At 39.8% G+C, this 5,300-nt stretch overlaps 1 pseudogene; it reads left to right on the top strand.

Annotated features, from left to right (window-relative positions):
• Window positions 1-363: 363 nt before the first annotated feature.
• Window positions 364-1,032, top strand: LOC124503835 (60S ribosomal protein L10a-like; annotated as a pseudogene).
• Window positions 1,033-5,300: the final 4,268 nt, after the last annotated feature.

The raw sequence follows: 5,300 nt of genomic DNA, 5'->3' as shown, positions 1-5,300 counted from the left end.
AAAATACTTTGTTCTTTGGGGTGGCCCAGTCGGTTAAGCATCTGACTTCGGCTCAGGTCATGATCTCATGGGTTTGTAAGTTTGAGTCCCGCGTTGGGCTCTGTGCTGACACCTGAGAGCCTGGAGCCTGCTTTGGATTCTGTGTCTCCTTCTGTCTCTGCCCCTCCCCCCCCCAAAAAAATAAAATAAACATTAAAAAAATACTTTGATCTTGGCATTATCTGTTTTCTTTGGTCCCTCTTCCTCTTTTAGTGTCTGTGTTTCTTACTGAGGACTCCCTCAATCAGGTAATCTGCTGCCAGAAACTGAAATTTAAGAGTGGGGCATTTGCTCTCTTTTCTGGTTATTGTGGCTTTCCACACCATGAGCAGCAAAGTCTCCCAAGACACCCTGTGGGAGATGGTGCGGGAGGTCCTGCGTGGGAACTACTGTGAGCGCTGAATTGTCGGGAGATGTCGGAGCTGCAGGTCAGCCTGAAGAGCTGTGACACTCAGAAGGATGAACACTTCTGGGGCACCATCAGGCTTGGGTCCACTCCCCGCCCCAAACTCTCCATACGTATTTTGAGGGGACCAGCAGCATTGTGATGAGGCCAAGGGGGTGGATATTCCCCACATGGACACTGAGGCACTAAAGAAACTCAACAAAAATAAGAAATTGATCAAGAAGCTAGCCAAGAAATATGATGCCTTATTCTTTGCTTCAGCATCTCTCTTGAAGCAGCTCTCATGAACCCTGGGCCCAGGCCTTTAAAAGGCGGGCAAGTTCCCTTTCTGACTGACCCACAATGAGAATATGGTGGCCACAGTGGATGAAGTGGAGTCTGTAATCACATTCCAGATGAAGAAGGTACTCTGTCTGGTAGTGGCCGTTGACCGTGTAAAGATGACAGATAATGAAGTTGTGTACAGCATCCACTTAGCTGTCATCTCCTCATGTAATTTCTCAAGAAGAATTGGCAGGATGTCCAGGCTTTATACATGAAGAACACCACGGGCAAGCCCTAGTGTCTGTACTAAGGCACAGCTTAATAAACCCTAGTGCTAAAAGAAAAGAAAAGAAAGGAAAGGAAAGGAAAGAAAAAAGAAAAGGAAAGGAAAGAAAAAAGAAAGGAAAGAAAAAAAAGAAAGGAAAGAAAAGAAAAAAGAAAGGAAAGAAAAGAAAAGAATAGAATAGAAAAAGAGCGGGGTACTTGTGCTCCTATTGATAAGATAATCCGGAAGTATCTTCCCACCATAAACAGCTAGAAAACTGGAAACCATATAGGAAAAAACAGTTTTCAGACTTGGACAACACGCAGCACAAAACTGAGAAAAGGAGAAAAATGAGGTGAGCCTTACTATCACCTAGGCTTTCTGCCGGGAAGAAATGCTCAGACCATGGTACAAAAAAGAAGCCTAACTAGAGAATGGAATTTAGAGAGGGCAAGGTGGCTAAACTTTTCAGGGCAGAGTACTTAAAAGGCAGAAGTTGGACCTCCAGAAATCTGCATATGGTCTCTCTTGAGATTTAGGCTAAATACTAATCTGCTTATGCCCATGGTAGAGTTTCACTAGTGTGGACAACAACGTTTTTCGAGAAAAGAATAACTGACAGGGAGCCATGACATAAACAGATTTTAAATCTCACATAGGTCTGAAAACCACGTAAGTTCCCGCCAGTCAGGGTGGAAAGGTCTCACGGAATGCCTGGGCATTCAGTAGAGACCAGAAGGGCCGTGCCTTAAAGGTGGGATTCTATTGGCTTTAGGCTAGTGGGTTCTCTAGACCTCCCTTAAAAGAGCTGCAAAACAAACTTCAAATGGATCGAACTAATCCACAAGCAACTTAAACTGCCTGCCAGAAAAAGTTTGATATTCTTTAAGGGAATATAAACCCAGCATTTGGTAATAACAAATTCACAATGTTTCACATCCAGTCAAAAATCACTAGCCCTATAAAGAAGCAGGAGAATGGGACCCATAAGAAGGAGAAAACGCAGCCTTTAAAAGCAAACTAAGAAATGATTGAGAAAATGAAATTAGCAGCAAGGACGTTAAACAGCTATTATAAGTGTGCTTCTTATGTTCAAGGATGTAAGAGGAAACATGGATGTGACGAGAAGAAAGATGAATGGTTAACAAAATCAAATGAAGCTTTTTAGAGGTGAAAAATATCTGAAATGAAATAGGTACTGGGTGAGATTAACTATTTAGTGCAGAGGAAAAGATCAATGAACTTAAGGATGTAGCAATACAAGCCACCTGAACTGAAAGACAAAAGAAACCCCTGAACAGAGCCTCAGTGAAGTTTGAGACAACCTCAAGGTGCATAACATACGTGCAGTGGAGGGAGAGGGAGCAGGAGAAATCTTTGAGCACAGTGTCCCAAAAAGTCCAAAATTTGATTAAACTATAAGCACACTGAGCTAAGAAACTCGAGGAAATCCAAGTACAAAAACCAGACAGAAAATGACAAATTGCCAGAAATCCATAATGAGGAGAAAATCTTCAAAACGGCCAGAGGGAAAAGCAAATTACAGGACAAAGTTAAAAATTAAAGTAGACTTCTCCTTAGAAACTTCAATCCACAAGACACTAAAGTGACATCTTGAAAGCCCTGAACAAAAACAAAAACACAAAGGTCCATCTAGAATTTTACATCTATCAAAAAAATCTTTTTAAAATGAAGGCAAAATAGAGGCTTTTCAAACAATCAAAAAGCTGGAAGAATTAACTGCCAGCAGACCTGCAACACACACACACACACACACACACACACACACACAAAACCTTAAAGGAAAATCTTCAAGCAGAAGCAAATTTACACCACATGGAAACTTGGATTTACATAAAAAATGAAGCATGCTGGAAATTATAAATATGTAGATAATCATAAAAAACATTGTTCCTTATTTAAAAACTATTTAGAAGATAATTGTTTAAGTTTGTAAACAATGAAATGTGTTACAGGGTTTAAAACATCTGTAAAGCAGAATTTATCACAAAAACAGCACAAAGAATGGGTGGTTTTCAGGGAATGGAAGTTCTCTGTTACAAGGTCCTTAAGACATACTTTTATTTGGATGGAGGCTGTAATAAGTTAAAGGTATAGACTGAAACCCTAGGGCAAATATTTAAAAGTGAAAAGCAATAACAAAAAATATAAACTATAGTATGTGGGGGAAAAAATGAAAAGCAGCAAAGAGGTATATAACTAATAAATCAATGGTAGAGATCAAGTGGAATCATAAAATATACTAAATTTAAAAAGAGGCAGGCAGGGTGGGGCGCCTGGTGGCTTATTCGGTTAAGTTAAGCACCCAACTTCGGCTCAGGTCATGATCTCTTCGTGGGTTCAAGCCCCTCATTGGTCTCTTTGCTGCCAGCACAGAGCAGGCTTCTAATCCTCTGAGATCCATTCTCTTTGCCCCTCCCCTGCTTGTGAGTGCTCTCTCTCTCTCTCTCTCAAAAATAAATAAACATTTAAAAATAAATAAATACAAAGAGTCAGGAAAAGGGAGGAAAGGAACAAATAGCAATATAGAAGACAAAAGGCAAGGTAATAGGCTTAAGCTTAACCAAAATACTAAATGTAAATTATCTAACCCCTCCAATTAAAAGTAGACATTATTACACTTGATTTAAAAAACAACTTTTTTTTTTTTTTTTTGAACTGCTGTCTTGATCCAATCTTGTCCCTGGCTGGAAGCCAGTGAGTTCCCCTTTTTGAGCACTGATGGAGTCTGCACTCCCACAACTTCCTTTATTAGGGCTGTCACACCCCACACCACTGTGCACCAGCCCTAACTAACCAGGGTCAGGTACCAAACAGCTAGGCACAGCCCCCGTGCCCCTGGAGCCCCACGAAACCTAGCTAACCTTACCCCACTTACCATATCTAAAATGTTGCCTGCAGGGGCGCCTAATGGCTCAGTCGGTTGAGCTTCTGGCTTCAGCTCAGGTCAAGATCTCATGGTTTGTGAGTTCGAGCCCAGCGGTGGGCTCTGTGCTGACAGCTGAGAGCCTGAATCCTGCTTTGGATTCTGTGTCTTCCTCTCTCTCTGCTCCTCCCCCGCTTGTGCCCTCTCTCTCTCTCTCTCTCTCTCTCTCAAAAATAAGTAAACATTAAAAATAATTAAAAAAAAAAAAAACTGTTGCCTGCAGCTCAGGCTTCCTGTCCCCTATGGGCAGAGCCCCGTGTGGCCCTGCCTGACAGCCTGCTCCCCTTTGGAGCTGTAAATAACACAGTTCTGCCTTTCTGTTATCCTAGCATCATTCTGTTGTGACCTCCCGTCAAAAGAATCTCACGATCTTATAAAACAACCCATCTATACCCTATCTACAAGAAACTGACTTAAAGTATAAAAGCAAATAGACTAAAAGCAAAATAATTGAAAAAGACATGCTGTGCAATTACTAATCATAAGAAAGCTAGAGAGAGGCTATATTGAATTGTATTCAGATAAAGCATACTTTGGAACAAATAATATTAGCAGGGATAAAAAGAGCTTTTTCGTAATGGTAAAGGGGACAATTCATCGAGAAGACGTAATAATTCCAAGTGTGTAGGCACACAATAACATAGCTTTAAAATACTTGAAACAAAAACTTTTAGAATTGAAAGGAGAAATTTCTAGGCAAAGCTAAAGTTATTGTTGAAGATTTAATATTCCTTTCTCAAGAATGAACAGATGAAACAGACCAAAAAATGAGTCATCCTATAGACAGTTTTATAACACTCACAACTGATTTGACCTAATTGACCTTTATAGAACATTTCACCCAACTGAGGACACATTCTTTTCAAACGAACATAGGATGCCCCAGGGTGTCACATATTCTGGGCCATGAAACAAGTCTCAGTGAATTTAAAAGGATCAAAATTATTCTCTATACAATAGAATTAAACATAATAACAGAAAGATGTCCAGAAAAAAAAAATACTAAATTCTTGGAAACTAAGGATACGCCTCAACAATTCATAAGCCAAAGAAGAAATCCCAAGAGAAATTAAGAAATATTTGGAACACAATCAAAAAGAAAACCCAATGTAACATTTGTGAGACATGGCTGCAGCAGTGCTTTAAGGGAAATTTATAGCATTAAATGCTACTTTTAGAAAAAAAAAAAAGTCTTCATAAAGCCCATGCTTCGTGTTTCCACTTTAAGGAACTAGAAAAAGAAGGGCAAATTAAACCCAAAATAAGCAAAGGAGAGGAAAGGAAATAAGATGACAAATGAGTGAAGTAGGAAATGGACAAAGAATAGAGAATATCAGTAGAACTAAAAGTTGGTTCTTGGAAAAGATCAGGAATGACAC

The sequence above is a fragment of the Lynx rufus genome, unplaced genomic scaffold (assembly GCF_022079265.1).
Source record: "Lynx rufus isolate CCGP_SWC_20201006 ecotype Redwood Valley unplaced genomic scaffold, mLynRuf1.p SCAF_1, whole genome shotgun sequence".
Classification (NCBI taxonomy): Eukaryota; Metazoa; Chordata; class Mammalia; order Carnivora; family Felidae; genus Lynx; species Lynx rufus.
This window is presented reverse-complemented; position numbering and strand designations above follow the sequence as displayed.